Genomic DNA, 22,227 nt, shown 5'->3' with positions numbered 1-22,227 from the left:
ACCTCGGTCGCCGCTCCTACAAATATCACGGCAATGCGGTCAATACACATCATTCATTCTTTCCGAATATACAGCAAGTCTCCACATACCTTGCTTGTCCTCCAGCTGCCTTTTCACAAGGTTGAGCTCTTCTTCGGCCCGCTCCAGACTCTGCTTTAGTCCGGAGACCTCAGCAGCATGAGAGGTGGCGTCCAGCAACGACGCTTGTTTTCATAAGATATATTTAGTTAGTTTCCTGCGAAAATTACTTGATCCTTTGTCCGGCTTTTCTTTCCGAACACCGGACAGTATCTCAGGGGCTACACTGTCTATACTATGACCTTCTCTTTTGCATCACTTAGCTCAAAGCCTGTAAGCAGGCTGGTGCAGGATTCGGTCAGTCCGCTCTTGAGGGATTGAACCCTCTCAACCACCGTACCCATAAGGATACGGTGTTCCTCCACAATGGAAGCGCCTCGTAGCGCTTATAGCAGATTATCCGGTGCCTCTGGTTGGACAGAGGTCACCGGCGATATAGGCACACCTCCTTCTTTCGAAGGAGGCTGCTTGCCCGATTCTGGAGCCGTATAGGTCTCCGGAACCGCATTCGGCTGGGGTCCGAACTGTGCATGGCCCCCATCGCCAGTCTTCATGGGAGTCCTCTCTCCCGGGTGTCTGGCGGCCGAAGGGTCACCCTCTGGTGCCACCCTGACAGCCTCCTGAACCTCTCCCTGGCCCGAGAAGGTCCTTTGGGACAGCACCTCGTCGTCGCCCTTGGCCGTGGGAGAGTGAGCAGCCGGCGGCGACTCGCTGGCCATTGCCTTTGAATCCAGCGAACCTCCTGATGAGGATCGCAGGGAGCTGTCGCGGGCCGGACTGCAATTGCATAATTCAACATATTAAAACTATGAAGAAGAGAGTCCGGATATATGGACGCATCAGGTTTTTTTACTTACGATGTGGCCGGGGGCTTATTTCGGCGGCGCGGCTCTGGGCTGCTATCGACGTCCCATGCGGAGTTATCCGCGAGGGAGCTCTTCCCCCTCTTGGACACCTCTGCCTCCAGATTTGTGGAGGCCGCCCTCTTCTTCCTTCCCCCCTCAGGGGGAGAGCTGCTTTCCTCCTCGTCCTCATCGTCATCTTCGGCGGCGGAGGAGGGAGTCTCGTTGTCTTCGGACGTCCTGTCCGAAGCTCCTTTGCAACGAAGGCCACTCCGGACCCCCTTGGCCTTCTTCTTGGCCTTCTTCTCCGGCGCCTGGTAAGGCGCCGGGACCAGCATCTTCGTCAGAAGCGGGATGACTGGTTCCTCGGGCAGCGGAGCCGGACACTTAATCCACTCCGCTTTCTTTGTCCATACCTGAAAAAATAACTAGTGGAGTTTAGGTATCTTCCTTGAATAAGCAAGTAGAGGATACACCTTGAAACGCGAAAGACTTACCGCACTGGCGGAATGGGCCAGATCATGCCCGCAGTCCTCGTCCGTCTCAGGCGGCGTCTCGTTGCCCTTGAAGAGCAACTTCTAGATATCTTCGTGCGTGGTTCCGAAGAGCCTTTCCAAGGTCTGGTGCTTCGCCGGATCGAATTCCCATAAAGGGCAAGTCCGGCTCTGGCATGGAAGGATCCGGCAACTAACATCACCTGGATCATGTTGACGAGCTTGATGTTTTTTCCACCATGCTTTGGATGCGTGTTTGCAGCGTGATCAGCTCGTCCGACAAGGACCAATTCAGGCCCTTCTCTATCCAGGAGGTGAGCCGCATTGGAGCTCCGGACTTGAATTCGGGAGCTGCGGCCTAGGTGGTGTCGCGGGGCTCTGTGATATAGAACCACAGTTTTGCCATTCTTTGACAGTCTCCACAAAAGTACCCTTGGGCCATGTGACATTGGGCAGCTTGCTCACCATGGCGCCTCCGCACTCCGCGTGTAGGCCATCCATCACCTTCGGCTTCACGTTGAAGATCTTGAGCCACTGTAACATCCCAAAATTCTAAATTTTGGAATGTTATATAAATAAATAGTTTTGATTGTTTGTTTGATTGTTGTGTGATTGATTGACTGAAAGTGAGTGAATTTGAAACTTTCTGAAAGTTAAATGAGAGGGAATAAAATGACTTTCCCAAACTTTCATTTTTTTCATTTATGATCTTCGTAAATTCAAATACAAAACCCTAGAGAGAAGATGACATGACTTCTTCCATTTAAATAAATAAAAAAGGGTTTTCGAAAATATTTGAATTTCTTTTGGGAATATTTTCCAACTCAGAAACTTCATGCAACTCAATGATTTTCACGAGAGAAGATAAAATGACTTCTTCAAATTATATGAAATATGAGTTGGAAGTTTCAAAGAAACCAAATTTAACGCCCCTTTGAAACCATTTTCAATTTGGAGTTATTTTGGTTTTTATTCAAATTATTTTTCTCCAAAAATAAAATATATGGAAATTAGGGTAAAATGATTCCCTACAATATAAAATTGGAGAGAAATAAATTTGAAATCATTTTGGTAATTTTAAAATTATTTTTATTGGATTTTATTGCAACAATAGCACTCTTTGTTTTATTTAAATTTTTGAGGATTTTATTGGATGCTAGAATAATGTTCATGTCGTAGAAAATCTTTTTCTAAAAATTTTGATAAATTATATGCCTACTTTATTTTATTTTATTTTTATTATTTTTCTTTGTCTGTGTTTAAAAAAAACTCTCTTCGCCGACTGGGCCGGCCCAGCTCCCTGCCAGGCCGCGGCCCAGCCCGCTCGTCCCCGAGCTCGGCTCGGAGTTCGCCGCCGCCACGACGCCGCGACCGACCTCGGCGTCCGTGCCGAGGCCGGGCTCCTCAGCCCCTTGCCCAAGTCACTCCGCCCCGCCTCCTATAAGTAGGCCTCCCCCCGGCCCGTTTTTCCTCGCGCCGCTGCCCTCGCCCCGCAACCCCGTCGCTCGCCTTCCGCCGCCGCCACTGCACTTTGCCGCCGCTGCCCAAGCCGCGCCGCCCCACGTCGCTGCTGCCACCCGCGCCATCCGCTGGAGCCGCCGCCGCCGTTCCCCGGAGTTCGTCGCCGGAGTTCGGTAAACCCTAGCCCGATCTATTCCCGTCCGTCGGATCTCGATCCAATGGATCGGATTCGTTCTCTGTTTACCTAAACTAGCGAACGATTCGTTCGTTAGTCTACTGTAACGAACGATTCACTTTCTAGTCTTTTTCTTTTTCTGTTTATTTCGGCCAGGGACCTAGACGCAATTATTTTATTTACAGTTTAGTCCCTAATCTTAAAACGATCACTACTTTTTGCTCGTTAGTCGGAATTAGACGAAACCAACGCCCACTTCTTTGTTATGATCCCCTCTATCCATTAAAGCAACTTGAACATGTTTTGAAAGTTTTAAAATTTGAATTCAACCAGTTTTTTATTTGAACTTCGTTTGATCGTAACTTGAGTTTTATAACTCCGATTAGTTGATTCTTTTTGCATATCGAAGCTCTTGACCTAAACTTTCTGATAAGGCCAAATTCACATAAATTTGGTACTGTTAGAAAATGTTTTATGTTGCAAGAGTTATTTGCTTGGTTTTCTTTCCGATCTTTTGAGTGATTGCTTATGTGTGGTTACCATTGTTTGCTTACGATAGATTGAACGGAGTGTGACGAGTAGAACTATCAGGAGTTATGAGTGCGAGTCATCTTCATCAACAGTACAGGCAAGTTCACACTTTGATCATATCCCTTTCATACCTAGTTTTTATGCATTAGTTTCACCCTCAAACATTGCATCGTTAGGATTTGATAACATGTGGGTATTGGAAAGTAGTTGATGAGGTAGGAACCTATTGACTTGCATTCAAACCCTGGGAGTTACTTCTACGTTATGCTTATACTGCTATGCTATGCTCGTAGACGTGGTTTGGTTTGAGTGATTCATGACAGATGTGAGAGTTATTATTAATGGTTAACTTAAGGTGGCTACTTTAATACACATCTGGGTGGAATGGTAGGGGCACCCTGGAGCACACAGTGGTTTGCCCGGGCACCTGGAGAACCCAGTGCTTGCCCAAGGGGATCCCAGAGGACCCGTGTGATCACCCTATGGAATGCCACCCAGGCTCAAAGGGAACATAAGATTATTCATGCTAGAAACTTCTGTGTGCAGCCACAAGCTATTATGGGCTCTAGCATAGTTGAGTAGGTTGCATGACCTCTTCCAGTGGTAGGCTAGAAGATGTAGGGAATGTAGGTTGGTACTGTCTACCCAGGGTTAGAGTTAATGCTTCTGAAAGACTGTGTCTCAGTTATCCATTTCTCAAACACCATGTAGTGCGAGAAATCCAACGGAGGAGATCGAGTCTTGTGGGGAAAAGTGCGCAAACCTCTGCAGAGTGTACAAACTAATCATGATTAGCCGTGTCCCCGGTTATGGACATCTTGAGTATCTAGTTCTTGGATTATCATGTTGATCTCATCACTCTATAATTAATTTGTTGGGTTGTTAATGATTACTTTTAATTGCGATTGAGAGGGGGATTAACCTTCTCAATGTTTTCAACAAACTTAGTAGTTAAATAAAATATATTCCTTTGCAGTAGGGAAAAATTGGCTTTTCGCAAAAAAATTATAACCATAGAGTTTTTCCACCAGCCATATATGCATGTAGTGATAGTTATTATTCCTCATTATCCTATGGTGTGAATTTGCCAGTACATTCAATGTACTGACCCTTTGTGGCTGTAACGTCTCATGTTGCAGGAATCTTACGACGAGTAAGTGATACGTTAGGGTTATGATTTCTACACTCAACTTTGCCGTTGGTGTTGATGGGAATCCACAACCTTGTTGTTGCTTCCGCTATTTGGATTGAGGTAATAGTATTTACGTTACTTTATACATGTGATTTACCTCTGTTATAAATCCTCGAGTACTGTGTTTGTCAGCATACCGATCCAGGGATGACACTTAAGCACAGAGACTTGACCGTCTGAGGTCGGGTCGCTACAAGATGGTATCGGAGCACATGTTGATTGTAGGACGTGACCCTAGAAACTGGCAAGCCCATAGGAAAGATTTTCTCTACAACTTCATTTTCAAAAAAGATCGTTTACCTCTCTTCTCTTCTGAGCTTATTCAAATATTCCCTTTTAGAGAAACTATACCATTTTCCCCTTTTGACCACACGAAGATTCAACTGATGCGACCACTCCAAGAAGTACAAGACATCGGACAACCAAGACCACTTCGGAATCAAGAAGATTTTTACCGTGCATATGAATAATAGGAACTACAACGGTTGAAGACTCCGAAGAATAGGAGAATTGGAGGCTATAAAGAATTTCTAGATTTAGTATGACCTAGGAAGGCTACCCTTATGGAACTTGGCAGACTAAGGAAGCTGTCAATACCCGAGATCAAGGTGTATCGGAGAAAGACCAAAACATGGAGCATTAGAACTCAAAGTTTTGTCAAGAAAACCCTAAGACAGGAGATATCAATTATGAAATGAAAGCTCATGGCAGTAACATGGGCATAGACACGGCTAACCATAGTGTTATTGCCCTCTTATGCTATTGTCATCGTGCGGAGTTAAGCATGCAGATGCATGGAAGGATTGGATGACGGGCTAATGGAGTACCTATCAGCAAAAGAAGAAGTTTTAACCCTAGCTGGTGTATCACCAGGATCTGGAGTATTACATCAAGAAGTTTAAGGTGGACCTTTAGGAAGCCGTATTTGTCAAGAAAGTATTCCGTGAAGAACTCAGGACCCAGAAGCTGAAAGTAGCCAAACTGGAGGAACAAAACCTCGAGATACCGGAGATTCATCAGGAACTGAAGGACAGTAGGACCATGGTTCATGCCAAGGATGTTGAAATCCAGAAGTTTGGAACGAAACTCTTAAAGGATGTCATGAGAGACTTCGCGTCAACAGAGATGATCTGGCAAAAGAACTTGAGAAGGACAAGCACGATCGGAAGAAGCCATCGGAGATATGAACAAGACTTGAAGAGTTTGGTGACTTTGAAGATTTATTGACCTTTAGAAGACCCAACCCCTGTTATATGCCTACGTTAGATGCGACGTTTGTGAGCTGTCATTTGTTTGATGTTTTTCCGACAGCCACAAATAAAATCAGTCTTTTCAAAACTATCTTTTGTATTGTATCCCTCCCTATCTCTCTTATCTCACCCCAAACCCACGGACCCAATAGAGGATGAAGGGAGATGAACTCACATTTCCGAGACCGATAAGTCAATTGGAGACGGACCGATGGATTCAGAACATGGAAGATCATATAGAGAATAACCCCATAGTTGGAAAGGATATGGCCCAGCATGCTCTTCAGTGCTTTGAAAGAGGTGCTGCTACTTGGTGGAGGTTGTACCAAACCATCAATGGAAGGCAAGGACTAACCACTTGGAAGGAATTTAAGTTGACTTTGCCAAAGACTCGGTCTGTGTCCCAGAAATTGAAGCCTTATGGAAATGATACGAGGAAGTATTGTGCATGCAAGCTTTGTGGAGAAATAGGACACAACCATAAGGAACACAAGGATGAATGCCCTAATTGTGAAGGAAGTCACCCAGCTGAAGAATGCCCAACTAGGCAGATCATTTGTTTCTTGTGTGAAGGGACTACCCACTACCCTGCTCAGTGTCACATTTACCCCATGGTTCGAAAAACCATCCAGCAGAAGAAAGAAGCAATGAAAGGAGCCCTCGTGGAAATTTTAGAAGAACCTACGATGAAGGAAGAGGTGGAGGACACACCTAAAAAAGAACCAATTAGACCTTGCACCAAGTCTTGCTATTCATGTGGAGAAGAAGGACACATCTCCCAGAATTCTTTGAATGGGGATCTAGTAGAATTCCTGACAGAGGAAGTACAGTATGACCCACAGGAAATAGAAGCCCTGATTGGAACAGAAAAGTCCAGGAAGAGAAGTAGATTGGATTCCAGGAAGGACCTGAGTCATATCACATGTTTCAGATGCAAGGAGTCAGGGCACTACTTTAGCAGTTGCCCAAAAAGGAAACCCCGAGACTTGTCAGAAGTAATATGTTTTCGTTGTAATGAAGTAGGGCACTTTGCCAGAGATTGTCCCAAAGAGAAGGAGACTCGTGATAAATAGTTGAGTCTGTGAGAAATATAGTAGTAGTAGTGGGAACAATTCTAGTGAGGTGTTGAGTTGAGGCACGTAATGGAAATACAAGAGATTGTAATCATTGGAGAATCAATAAAGTTAGCATCGTTGGTACTGATTTGGATTTTATGAGTTGTTACCCTATGAAGAAAGATTTTGACCATTTTCGAGGATATGAGAAATATGGTCTATGGATTAGTTTGTTCATTTTAAGGGTGGTAGTAACTGTGAGGGCACTTGACCCTTGGTAAAGATAATGATATTCCATGGAGTGGACTTTGGACAAAAGAAGTACGAGTTTTATCTCGATATGTGGCATACCCCAAGAGTATGAACGGATGGAGTAATATTGGATATAAATGAGGTATGATGTTGGTAATATGGAGCAATTGTAACTCCATGATGAGTCGGAGTAATCACGCCTTAGTTTGGTGCAAATAGAAGGAAAAGAGACAGTACGATTGGATGGATTTTAAGTATGCCAGGAAGTTGGATGTTGGGATAATGATCAGTTGCCCCGATGGTGAGTTCAAGGTTTACAAGTGATGAGATGGGCCATAACCCACAGCCCCAGGACCTGCCAAGAAGCAAGCACACTCTTGCTGAAGGAAAAACCCTGGAAGAAGTTACGATTTTATCGATAGACGATTTTATAGGAGTAACGCAAAACCTGAGAGTTGTGAAGGAACGATAGATGTTTGCTTGGCTTGCAGAATAAATGGATTTATCCGAACTTAGTTCGTCGACAAGAGAAATTCTGCAATGCTTGTGAGGATGACCGAGTGTTAGAATGCGAGATTCGCTAAACCATATACAGGGTAATGATTTGGGTGCGGGATGGATTGATCACCACACCGACTTACTCTTATTATTTGCCTTGCTATTTGGGATGGTAAATCTGAGTGACTTGCCTATAGTAGAGAGACGATGATATTAAACCTTGTTTGAACCTTAGAATGGTATAAGTATTTTCCCTTGTACAAGGCAACTGTTGCCAACCGTAGGTCATACGGTGAGGTTCAACCCAGACCCATTTCCTGCAGGAGAAACCCTAAATTGTTGACCGCCATGAGATATCGATAGTTGTTTAGTATTGGCGACAGACCCGTCAGCTAAGAAGACCCAGTCATAGAAGAACCGTACCGAGATGAAAGGATAGAAGAATTGTGGTAAAGGTTATGCCACTACCGGAAGAGCCCAGAGAAGGAAGCTGAGAAGATCGACACTGTCAAGATTAAGGATGGAGTATATCAGTATTGATGGAACCATAACCATTCTTCTAAGGGTGGTAGCACCCGAGACCCCGGAGACGATCGACAGATTTTTTAGAAGACCCCCGACCCTAACCTATTTCTTTCTAGCCTCTCCGAATCTCGAGGACGAGATTCATTTTAAGGGTGGTAGGTTTGTAACATCCCAAAATTTTAAATTTTGGAATGTTATATAAATAAATAGTTTTGATTGTTTGTTTGATTATTGTGTGATTGATTGACTGAAAGTGAGTGAATTTGAAACTTTCTGAAAGTTAAATGAGAGGGAATAAAAGAACTTTCCCAAACTTTCATTTTTTTCATTTATGATCTTCGTAAATTCAAATACTTTTCAAATACAAAACCCTAGAGAGAAGATGACATGACTTCTTCCATTTAAATAAATGAAAAAGGGGTTTTGAAAATATTTGAATTTCTTTTGGGAATATTTTCCAACTCGGAAACTTTATGCAACTCAATGATTTTCACAAGAAGATAAAATGACTTCTTCAAATTATATGAAATATGAGTTGGAAGTTTCAAAGAAACCAAATTTAACGCCCCTTTGAAATCATTTTCAATTTGGAGTTATTTTGGTTTTTATTCAAATTATTTTTCTCCAAAAATAAAATATATGGAAATTAGGGTAAAATGATTCCCTACAATAGAAAATTGGAGAGAAATAAATTTGAAACCATTTTGGTATTTTTAAAATGATTTTTATTGGATTTTATTGCAACAGTAGCACTCTTTATTTTATTTGAATTTTTGAGGATTTTATTTGATGCTAGAATAATGTTCATGTCATAGAAAATCTTTTTCTAAAAATTTTGATATATTATATGCCTATATAATATTTTATTTTCTTTTGTTTTTATTATTTTTCTTTGTCTGTGTTTTTAAAAAAAAACTCTGTTCGCCGACTGGGCCGGCCCAGCTCCCTGCCAGGCCGCAGCCCAGCCCGCTCGTCCCCGAGCTCGGCTCGGAGTTCGCCGCCGCCACGACGCCGCCACCGACCTCGGCGTCCGTGCTGAGGCCGGGCTCCTCAGCCCCTTGCCCAAGGCACTCCGCCCCGCCTCCTATAAGTAGGCATCCCCCCGGCCCGTTTTTCCTCGCGCCGCCGCCCTCGCCCCGCAACCTGATACGTCTCCAACGCATCTATAATTTTTTATTGTTTCATGCTATATTATATTCTGTTTTGTATATTAATGGGCTTTATTATACACTTTTGTATTATTTTTGGGACTAACCTATTAACCGGAGGCCCAGCCCAGAATTGCTTGCCTATTTTAGAGTTTCGTAGAAAAAGAATATCAAACGGAGTCCAAACGGAATGAAACCTTCGGGAACGTGATTTTCGGAACGAACGTGATCCAGAGGACTTGGACCCTACGTCAAGACATCAACCAGGAAGACACGAGGTAGGGGGCGCGCCTACCCCCCCCCAGGGCGCGCCCTCCACCCTCGTGGGCCCCACGTTGCTCCACTGACGTACTTCTTCCTCCTATATATACCTACGTACCCCCAAACTACCAGATACGGAGCCAAAAACCTAATTCCACTGCCGCAACCTTCTGTACCCGTGAGATCCCATCTTGGGGCCTTTTCCGGAGCTCCGCCGGAGGGGGCATCGACCACGGAGGGCTTCTACATCAACACCATAGCCTCTCCGATGATGTGTGAGTAGTTTACCTCAGACCTTCGGGTCCATAGTTATTAGCTAGATGGCTTCTTCTCTCTTTTTGGATCTCAATACAATGTTCTCCCCCTCTCTTGTGGAGATATATTCGATGTAATCTTCTTTTGCGATGTGTTTGTTGAGACCGATGAATTGTGGGTTTATGATCAAGTTTCTCTATGAACAATATTTGAATCTTCTCTGAATTCTTTTATGTATGATTGGTTATCTTTGCAAGTCTCTTCGAATTATCAGTTTGGTTTGGCCTACTAGATTGATCTTTCTTGCAATGGGAGAAGTGTTTAGCTTTGGGTTCAATCTTGCGGTGTCCTTTCCCAGTGACAGTAGGGGCAGCAAGGCACGTATTGTATTGTTGCCATCGAGGATAACAAGATGGGGTTTATATCATATTGCATGAGTTTATCCCTCTACATCATGTCATCTTACTTAAAGCGTTACTCTGTTCTTATGAACTTAATACTCTAGATGCATGCTGGATAGCGGTCGATGTGTGGAGTAATAGTAGTAGATGCAGGCAGGAGTCGGTCTACTTGTCTCGGACGTGATGCCTATATACATAATCATACCTAGATATTCTCATAACTATGCTCAGTTCTGTCAATTGCTCAACAGTAATTTGTTCACCCACCATAATACTTATGCTCATGAGAAAAGCCACTAGTGAAACCTATGGGCCCCGGGTCTATTTTCCATCATATTAATCTACCGACAACAAGTTATTTCTGGTGCCGTCTTTATTTTACTTTCTTTACTTTGCATCTTTATCATAAAAATACCAAAAATATTATCTTATCATATCTATCAGATCTCACTCTCGTAAGTGACCGTGAAGGGATTGACAACCCCTTTATTTCGTTGGTTGCGAGGATTTATTTGTTTGTGTAGGTGCGAGGGACTCGTGCGTGGCCTCCTACTGGATTGACACCTTGGTTCTCAAAAACTGAGGGAAATACTTACGCTACTTTGCTGCATCACCCTTTCCTCTTCAAGGGAAAACCAACGCAGTGCTCAAGAGGTAACAAGAAGGATTTCTGGCGCCGTTGCCGGGGAGTCTACGCAAAAGTCTACATACCAAGTACCCATCACAAACCCATATCTCCCGCATTACATTATTTGCCATTTGCCTCTCGTTTTCCTCTCCCCCACTTCACCCTTGCCGTTTTATTCGCCCTCTCTCTTCCGCCCGCCTTCCTCTCTCTTTTTGCCCCTTGCACTTTCTGCCGTTATGTCTAAAATTGGGAAAATTATTGTCGATATGGACAATAATAATATCATGGAAAATCCTGATGCTCCTGCTGAAGAACCCCCTATCTTACATACAAAAAAATTCCGAATTGGTAGTGGTAATATTATTGGAAAAGGAGTTATCCAAGATTTCTTTACTTGTGCCGGTGCTTTGCCCTCTATGGGTAGTTCTATTCTTCATAGAACTAGTAGTCTTGCGGACGCTATCGCCATGCTTATAGTTGAACTTGAAAGACAATTTATGCACTTGTATCCTTGCATACAAAGGATTTTCCTAGAATTTTCTAATATAGAGCATTCTTCTGTTAAGCGTGCCGCTACTATCTTTTTGGCTCATGAGTTCAGATTTATAATAAAAGAGGCCAAAGAAATCTTTGCACATTATAGGGTGGACGCTGGTCGTCCTCCCATAGAGGCTATCCTCTTTGATCAAGAAGAAATAATGCGTTTTCAATCTCTAGACTATGTTGCTTTCAATGAAAACCTTAGAAAAAAGGTTCCTACCAATGTTCTAGTTGATAGAATTTCTGAACTTAATGATGATTTGGCTATTCGAAATAATGATCTAGGATATTCTCTCGAGTACAGGCTCACAAAGTTTTGTCAAAAGAATGCTTATAATGATGAATTGGTTGTGCAATACGAAGGGCCGAAGGAGGAACCTATACCTCCTAAAATTGATCTTGGGGACTTTTGTCCCATTAAATTTAGCCCTTTTGATTACTTTTGCTTGCCTCAAAGAAAACTTGCTGCTGAACGTAGAGAATATGAAATGAGTTTTAATGATCTATCCTATTATTATGTCAATACCTAAATCTATCATTGCTTTTATGCCTAGCTAGGGGCGTTAAACGATAGCGCTTGTTGTGAGGCAACCCAATTTTATTTTTAGTTTTTTGCTTTTTGCTTCTGTTTAGGAATAAATCTTTGATCTAGCCTCTGGTTAGATGTGTTTTTATGTTTCAATTAGTGTTTGTGCCAAGTTAAACCTATAGGATCTTCTTGGATGATAGTTATTTGATCTTGCTGAAAATTCCGGAAACTTTCTGTTCACAAAAATAATTGTTAAAAATCACCAGAACGGGATAAAATATTGATTCCAGTTTCTGCTGATCAATAAACAAATTGTCTAGGTCGTCCTATTTTTGCTGAATTTTTCGATTTCCAGAAGTTTGCGTTAGTTACAGATTACTACAGACTGTTCTGTTTTTGACAGATTCTGTTTTTCGTGTGTTGTTTGCTTATTTTGATGAATCTATGGCTAGTAAAATTGTTTATAAACTATAGAGAAGTTGGAATACAGTAGGTTTAACACCAATATAAATAAAGAATGAGTTCATTACAGTACCTTGAAGTGGTGTTTTTTTTTCTTTCGCTAACGGAGCTCACGAGATTTTCTGTTAAGTTCTGTGTTGTGAAGTTTTCAAGTTTTGGGTAAAAGATTTGATGGATTATGAAACAAGGAGTGGAAAGAGCCTAAGCTTGGGGATGTCCATGGCACCCCAAGATAATCTAAGGACACCTAAAAGCCAAAGCTTGGGGATGCCCCGGAAGGCATCCCCTCTTTTGTCTACTTCCATCGGTAACTTACTTGGAGCTATATTTTTATTCACCACATGATATGTGTTTTGCTTGGAGCATCTTGTATTATTTGAGTCTTTGTTTGTTAGTTTACCACAATCATATTTGCTGTACACACCTTTTGATGAGAGACACACATGCTTCGGAATTTATTAGAATACTCTATGTGCTTCACTTATATCTTTTGAGCTATATAGTTTGCTCTAGTGCTTCACTTATATATTTTATAGCACGGTGGTGGATTTGTTTTATAGAAACTATTGTTCTCTCATGCTTCACTTATATTATTTTGAGAGTCTTAAAACAGCACGGTAACTTGCTTAATCCTAATATGCTAGGTATTCAAGACTAGTAAAAACTTTCTTATGAGTGTGTTGAATACTAAGAGAAGTTTGATGCTTGATGATTGTTTTGAGATATGGAGGTAGTGATATTAAAGTTGTGCTAGTTGAGTGGTTGTGAATTTGAGAAATACTTGTATTGAAGTTTGCAAGTCCCGTAGCATGCACGTATGGTAAACATTATGTAACAAATTTGAAACATGAGGTGTTCTTTGATTGTCCTCCTTATGAGTGGCGGTCGGGGACGAGCGATGGTCTTTTCTTACCAATCTATCCCCCTAGGAGCATGCGCGTAGTGCTTGGATTTTGATGACTTGTAGATTTTTGCAATAAGTATGTGAGTTCTTTATGACTAATGTTGAGTCCATGGATTATACGCACTCTCACCTTTCCATCATTGCTAGCCTCTTCGGTACCGTGCATTGCCCTTTCTCACATTGAGAGTTGGTGCAAACTTCGCCGGTGCATCCAAACCCCGTGATATGATACGCTCTTTCACACATAAACCTCCTTATATCTTCCTCAAAACAGCCACCATACCTACCTATTATGGCATTTCCATAGCCATTCCGAGATATATTGCCATGCAACTTTCCACCGTTCAGTTTATCATGACACATTCATGATTGTCATATTGCTTTACATGATCATGTAGTTGACATCGTATTTGTGGCAAAGCCACCGTTCATAATTTTTCATACATGTCACTCTTGATTCATTGCCCATCCCGGTACACCGCCGGAGGCATTCATATAGAGTCATACTTTGTTCTAGTATCGAGTTGTAATCATTGAGTTGTAAATAAATAGAAGTGTGATGATCATCATTTTTGGAGCATTGTCCCAAGTGAGAAAAAATAAAAAATAAAAGAAAAAGGCCATAAAAAGAATGCCCAAGAAAAGAGAAAAAGAGAGAAGGGACAATGTTACTATCCTTTTACCACACTTGTGCTTCAAAGTAGTACCATAATCTTCATGATAGAGAGTCTCTTGTTTTGTCACTTTCATATACTAGTGGGAATTTTTCATTATAGAACTTGGCTTGTATATTCCAACAATGGGCTTCCTCAAATGCCCTAGGTCTTCGTGAGCAAGCAAGTTGGATGCATACCCACTTAGTTTCTTTCGTTGAGCTTTCATACATCTATAGCTCTAGTGCATCCGTTGCATGGCAATCCCTACTCCTTGCATTAACATCAATCGATGGGCATCTCCATAGCTCATTGATTAGCCGCGTTGATGTGAGACTTTCTCCTTTTTTGTCTTCTCCACATAACCCCCATCATTATATTCTATTCCACCCATAGTGCTATATCCATGGCTCACGCTCATGTATTGCGTGAAGGTTGAATTTTTTTTGAGATTACTAAAGTATGAAACAATTGCTTGGCTTGTCATCGGGGTTGTGCATGATGAGAGCATTCTTGTGTGACGAAAATGGAGCATGACTAAAACTATATGATTTTGTAGGGATGAACTTTCTTTGGCCAAGTTATTTCGAGAAGACATAATTGCTTAGTTAGTATGCTTGAAGTATTATTGCTTTTATGTCAACATTAAACTTTTATCTTGAATCTTTCGGATCTGAATATTCATACCACAATTAAGAGGGTTACATTAAAAAATTATGCCAAGTAGCATTCCGCATCAAAAATTCTGTTTTTATCATTTACCTACTCGAGGACAAGCAGGAATTAAGCTTGGGGATGCTTGATACGTCTCCAACGTATCTATAATTTTTGATTGCTTCATGCTATATTATATTCTGTTTTGGATGATTAATGGGCTTTGTTATACACTTTTATATTAATTTTGGGACTAACCTATTAACCGGAGGCCCAGCCCAAATTGCTGTTTTTTTGCCTATTTCAGAGTTTCGCGGAAAAAGAATATCAAGTGGACTAAACTATATGATTTTGTAGGGATGAACTTTCTTTGGCCATGTTATTTTGAGAGGACATAATTGCTTAGTTAGTATGCTTGAAGTATTATTACTTTTATGTCAATATGAACTTTTATCTTGAATCTTTCGGATCTGAATATTCATACCACAATTAAGAAGAATTACATTGAAATTATACCAAGTAGCATTCCACATCAAAAATTCTGTTTTTATCATTTACCTACTCGAGGACGAGCAGGAATTAAGCTTGGCGATGCTTGATACGTCTCCAACGTATCTATAATTTTTTATTGTTCCATGCTATATTATATTCTGTTTTGGACATTAATGGACTTTATTATACACTTTTATATTATTTTTGAGACTAACCTATTAACCGCAGGCCCAGCCGAGAATTGTTGTTTTTTTGCCTATTTCAGAGTTTCGCAGAAAAAGAATATCAAACGGAGTCCAAACGGAATGAAACCTTCGGGAACGTGATTTTCGGAATGAACGTGATCCAGAGGACTTGGACCCTACGTCAAGACATCAACCAGGAAGGCACGAGGTAGGGGCGCGCCTACCCCCCCCCCCCAGGGCGCGCCCTCCACCCTAATGGGCCCCACGTTGCTCCACCGACGTACTTCTTCCTCCTATATATACCTACGTACCCCCAAACTACCAGATACTGAGCCAAAAACCTAATTCCACCGCCGCAACCTTCTATACCCGTGAGATCCCATCTTGGGGCCTTTTCCAGAGCTCCGCCGAAGGGGGCATCGACCATGGAGGGCTTCTACATCAACACCATAGCCTCTCCGATGATGTATGAGTAGTTTACCTCAGACCTTCGGGTCCATAGTTATTAGCTAGATGGCTTCTTCTCTCTTTTTGGATCTCAATACAATGTTCTCCCCCTCTCTTGTGGAGATCTATTCGATGTAATCTTCTTTTGCGGTGTGTTTGTTGAGACCGATGAATTGTGGGTTTATGATCAAGTTTATCTATGAACAATATTTGAATCTTCTCTGAATTCTTTTATGTATGATTGGTTATCTTTGCAAGTCTCTTCGAATTATCAGTTTGGTTTGGCCTACTAGATTGATCTTTCTTGCAATGGGAGAAGTGTTTAGCTTTGGGTTCAATCTTGCGGTGTCCTTTCCCAGTGACAGTAGGGGCAGCAAGGCACGTATTGTATTGTTGCCATCGAGGATAACAAGATGGGGTTTATATCATATTGCATGAGTTTATCCCTCTACATCATGTCATCTTACTTAAAGCGTTACTCTGTTCTTATGAACTTAATACTCTAAATGCATGCTGGATAGCGGTCGATGTGTGGAGTAATAGTAGTAGATGCAGGCAGGAGTCGGTCTACTTGTCTCGGACGTGATGCCTATATACATGATCATACCTAGATATTCTCATAACTATGCTCAATTCTGTCAATTGCTCAACAGTAATTTGTTCACCCACCGTAATACTTATGCTCATGAGAGAAGCCACTAGTGAAACCTATGGCCCCCGGGTCTATTTTCCATCATATTAATCTACCGACAACAAGCTATTTCTGGCGCCGTCTTTATTTTACTTTCTTTACTTTGCATCTTTATCATAAAAATGCCAAAAATATTATCTTATCATATCTATCAGATCTCACTCTCGTAAGTGACCGTGAAGGGATTGACAACCCCTTTATTGCGTTGGTTGCGAGGATTTATTTGTTTGTGTAGGTGCGAGGGACTCGTGCGTGGCCTCCTACTGAATTGATACCTTGGTTCTCAAAAACTGAGGGAAATACTTACGCTACTTTGCTGCATCACCCTTTCCTCTTCAAGAGAAAACCAACGCAGTGCTCAAGAGGTAGCACAACCCCGCCGCTTGCCTTCCGCCGCTGCCCATGCCGCGCCGCCCCACGTCGCTGCTGCCACCTGCGTCACCCGCCGGAGCCGCCGCCGCCGTTCCCCGGAGTTCGTCGCCGGAGTTCGGTAAACCCTAGCCCGATCTGTTCTCGTCCGTCGGATCTCGATCCAACGGATCAGATTCGTTCTCTGTTTATCTAAACTAGCGAACGATTCGTTCGTTAGTCTCCCGTAACGAACGATTCACTTTCTAGTCTTTTCCTTTTCTGTTTATTTCGGCAGGGACCTAGACGCAATTATTTTATTTATAGTTTAGTCCCTAATTTTAAAACAATCACTACTTTTTGCTCGTTAGTCGGGATTAGACGAAACCAACGCCCACTTCTTCATTATGATCCCCTCTATCCAGTAAAACAACTTGAACATGTTTTTGAAAGTTTTAAAATTTGAATTCAACCAGTTTTGTATTTGAACTTCGTTTGATCGTAACTTGAGTTTTATAACTCCGAATTAGTTGATTCTTTTTGCATATCGAAGCTCTTGACCTAAACTTTCTGATAAGGCCAAACTCACATAATTTTGGTACTGTTAGAAATTGTTTTATGTTGCAAGAGTTATTTGCTTGGTTTTGATGTTTTCCGAATTGTCTTCTTCGTTCTTTCCGATCTTTTGAGTGATTGCTTATGTGTGGTTACCATTGTTTGCTTACGATAGATTGAACGGAGTGTGACGAGTAGAACTATCAGGAGTTATGAGTGCGAATCATCTTCATCAACAGTACAGGCAAGTTCACACTTTGATCATATCCCTTTCATACCTAGTTTTTATGCATTAGTTTCACCCTCAAACATTGCATCGTTAGGATTTGATAACATGTGGGTATTGGGAAGTAGTTGATGAGGTAGGAACCTATTGACTTGCATTCAAACCCTGGGAGTTACTTCTACGTTATGCTTATACTGCTATGCTACGCTCGTAGGCGTGGTTTGGTTTGAGTGATTCATGACAGATGTGAGAGTTATTATTAATGGTTAACTTAAGGTGGCTACTTTAATACACATCTGGGTGGAATGGTAGGGGCACCCTGGAGCACCCAGTGGTTTGCCCAGGCACCTGGAGAACCCAGTGCTTGCCCAAGGGGATCCCAGAGGACCCGTGTGATCACCCTATGGAATGCCACCCAGGCTCAAAGGGATCATAAGATTATTCATGCTAGAAACTTCCGTGTGCAGCCACAAGCTATTATGGGCTCTAGCATAGTTGAGTAGGTTGCATGACCTCTTCCAGTGGTAGGCTAGCAGATGTAGGTTGGTACTGTCTACCCAGGGTTAGAGTTAATGCTTTTGAAAGAATGTGTCTTGGTCATCCGTTTCTCAAACACCATGTAATGCGAGAAATCCAACGGAGGAGATCGAGTCTTGTGGGGAAAAGTGCGCAAACCTCTGCAGAGTGTACAAACTAATCATGATTAGCCGTGTCCCGGTTATGGACATCTTGAGTATCTAGTTCTTGGATTATCATGTTGATCTCATCACTCTATAATTAATTTGTTGGGTTGTTGATGATTACTTTTAATTGGGATTGAGAGGGGGATTTACCTTCTCAATGTTTTCAACAAACTTTGTAGTTAAATAAAATATATTCCTTTGCAGTAGGGAAAAATTGGCTTTTCGCAAAAACATTATAACCATAGAGTTTTTCCACCAGCCATATATGCATGTAGTGATAGTTATTATTCCTCATTATCCTATGGTGTGAATTTGCCAGTACATTCAATGTACTGACCCTTTGTGGATGCAACGTCTCATGTTGCAGGAATCTTACGACGAGTAAGTGATACGTTAGGGTTACAATTTCTACACTCAACTTTGCCGTTGGTGTTGATGGGAATCCACAACCTTGTTGTTACTTCCGCTATTTGGATTGAGGTAATAGTATTTACATTACTTTATACATGTGATTTACCTCCGTTATAAATCCTCGAGTACTGTGTGTGTCAGCATACCGATCCAGGGATGACACTTAAGCACAGAGACTTGACCGTCTGAGGTCGGGTCACTACAGCCACAGTCCAAAGTGGAGTGGAATGCGGAGGAAGGCCCCGCACACGACAATGAATGTCGAGATGTTGAGGAAGGAGTTTGGGGCTAGATCATGGAAATCTAGCCCGTAATAGAACATGAGTTCGCGGACGAAAGGGTGGAGGGGAAACCCTAACCCACGGACGAAATGGGGGATGAACACCACCCTCTCATTGGGCTTCGGGGTGGGGACGATTTGTCCCTTGGCCGGAAGCCGGTGGGCGATGTCTTTCGCCAGATACCCGGCCTCCCGAAGCTTGGTGATGTCCTTCTCCTTGACGGAGGAGGCCATCCACTTGCCTTGCGCTCCAGATCCGGACATGGTCGAGTGCTTTTTTGAGGCGGAAAGATGAGGACTTGGGTGATGGAGCTCGAGAATGGGAAGGCAGAGAGAGGGAGAAGGCGTGGGTGAAAGAAGGGAATCCTTATCTCCTTATAAAGGCAGTGAATATCAAGCGCCTCCCCACTCGCCTTAAAACTCGCCTGTTCCCAAGGGTTGTGCAAACGGCACGGTTGGATTACCCATGCCCGTATTGATGAGAATCCCGCAATAAGGGGACACAATCTCTGCTTTGACAAGACGTGCCAATGAGACAGCATCTCGAAGCGGCAGGCCGAAAAATGGTTCGAAATAATGGCCGGGTGGTGACGTGGTGTCATATTACCAAAAGTTGTCAGCGGATTGGACTCGTGAAATATTATACTCTCTACGGTGGTGTGTGGTATTTGTTTTGCGGAGCCGGACACGTTCGTTGCGGCCGAATACTATGTTAGAGTATTCGGAGAAGGAACCCGCCTTGCAATGCCGAAGACAATTTGCGCGCCGAACACCTCGTCATTGAAGCCTGGTTCAGGGGCTACTGAGGGAGTCCTGGATTAGGGGGTCCTCGGGCGTCCGGACTACGGTACGTGGGCCGGACTGGTGAGCTGTGAAGATACAAGACCGAAGACTATCTCCCGTGTCAGGATGGGACTCTCCTTGGTGTGGAAGGCAAGCTTGGGGTGCTGATATGAAGATTCCTTTCTCTGTAACCGACTTTGTACAACCCTAGTCCCCTCCGGTGTCTATATAAATCGGAGGGCTTAGTCCGTAGAGGCGAGGAATCATACGCATAGTCATATAGGCTAGACTCTTAGGGTTTAGGCCATTACGGTCTCGAGGTAGATCAACTCTTGTAATACTCATATTCATCAAGATCAATCAAGCAGGAAGTAGGGTATTACCTCCATAGAGAGGGCCCGAACCTGGGTAAACATCGTGTCCCCTGTCTCCTGTTACCATCGACCTTAGACGCACAGTTCGAGACCCCCTACCCGAGATCCACCGGTTTTGACACCGACAGTGACCAAGAAGAAAATGACATGCCTCTATTTTTTACCTATCCTCTTGCAAAAGTTGCATGTATATCCCAACCATGGTTCATCAAATATGAAATCATATCAAGTACTTGCAGCGATATAACAACTATTCTTCATGTTTTATTTAACTCGGGACACCCCCAATCCCATCTAATAAATATCATGACTTTTTGTGGTGCATATGGAAGCCAGGAATGACACTCTTTTTACTAGAAAAGTAACAAAATTCACACAGATTTACCAAGCTAAGCAGGCCATCCTAAAGAACCAAGAATTAGCTCTTCAAACAGATTTCGAAGGAACAAACATTAGACAGAACCTGCCAAACATTAACAGGTCTTTACATTACAACAACAAGGCCATGGCAAAGTTATACCAGTCGTTCCTTCAAACTACAAATTTTTCACATATGCATCATGGAGAGAAGACGTGCAAAATATCACAGGGATTGGACTATATATCCAAACAAAGGAAGATCGCCAACAAATGAACATCATCATTCTTTCTACGGAAGAAAGAGTTTGTTCTCCTCTCCAGGCTAAAGCTCTGGCTTTACAAGTGGCAGCCCAGGTGGTTATTGCGCTCAAGGAAGAGGCCATAGCATTCTACGCAGACAATCAAACTTGGCTCAGGATGCATAGTCTAGAGATCTTCGAAATAATCATGGGCATTGGCAAATTAGGGGTCACCTAGTGATGTTTTTGTCACCACTAGTCACATTTAGACAAATGTACGTTTCATTCCCACGGATCTCAACAATAAGGCCCATAATAATGATGCCATGGCATAATCCTCAAATGTCAATGTTAGCCCTAAGAGCATCTACAGTCGGACATGCCAAATCTGGCACCCTATATGCCCACAGGCGCGCCTGGGTGCGTCCACGGACAGTGACTGCGCAGTTTCCAATTCGGTGCATCCACAGCCGCGTATCTCATATCCGGCACCCTTTATCCATACAAAATCATGCAATATAATACGTAGATCATCAGCCGGCCAGTATCGACAGGAAAAGGACTCTAGACTAATAGCAAACGGGCATAATTCACATATAACATCACCAAAAGATCATCAGACGAGCACGGTTCACACAGTTCACACTTTCGGCAAATTCTAACTAGATGCTAGGAGCTAGATATGAGAGGGCGGAGCTTCACCACTTCCTCGCCCGCCCTTTGCCCTTTCGGTCACTAGCACTACTGTAGGCGTCCACGGCAGGAGGTGGGTCGATGTCGGAGCCGTTGGAGTCGGACCCGTCGGAGGAGGAGAAATCGGAGATGACGATGTAGCCCTTCAAGCGTCGGACGATGCGGTCCTGCTTGCGCTTAAGCTTGGCCACCCTCGCCGCCTCCATCGCTACCTCTGCCACCACCCACTTGGACTGCTCAATGCCGAGCCGAAGCGCCTTGGCATTGATCCTCCAGAGCCGCCGGGGTCCTCTCCGCTGTCGTAAGTGGCCGGCGGTACACCCACTGGAAGAGACACTCATTCTCGCCGGGCACCGCGGGCATCACGCGGTGGCGACGGATGGACTGCGCAACCGCGTTCGATGAGGCCCCCATGTCCCTTCCCCTCTGCCTCTCGCGGCGGGCGGCGCGCCTTCGATTCCGGAGTGCGCATCCACGATGCCGACGGAGCAGGCAGTAGAACCCACCACTGCTCGTGTGGAGCAGTGGCCAGAGGTGGAGGCCGACGGACGGGTGACGCTGATTGAGCTGCCCTCATAGATCCATGCACGGGGCAGGAAGGGCCGGCCTGCGGCCGCGGGCGACAAGCGACGTCGCACCGGAACAGGAGCTGTCGTCCGTGTCCACACACGA

Source organism: Aegilops tauschii, chromosome 2, assembly GCF_002575655.3.
Source record: "Aegilops tauschii subsp. strangulata cultivar AL8/78 chromosome 2, Aet v6.0, whole genome shotgun sequence".
NCBI classification, from domain to species: domain Eukaryota; kingdom Viridiplantae; phylum Streptophyta; class Magnoliopsida; order Poales; family Poaceae; genus Aegilops; species Aegilops tauschii.
This window is presented reverse-complemented; position numbering follows the sequence as displayed.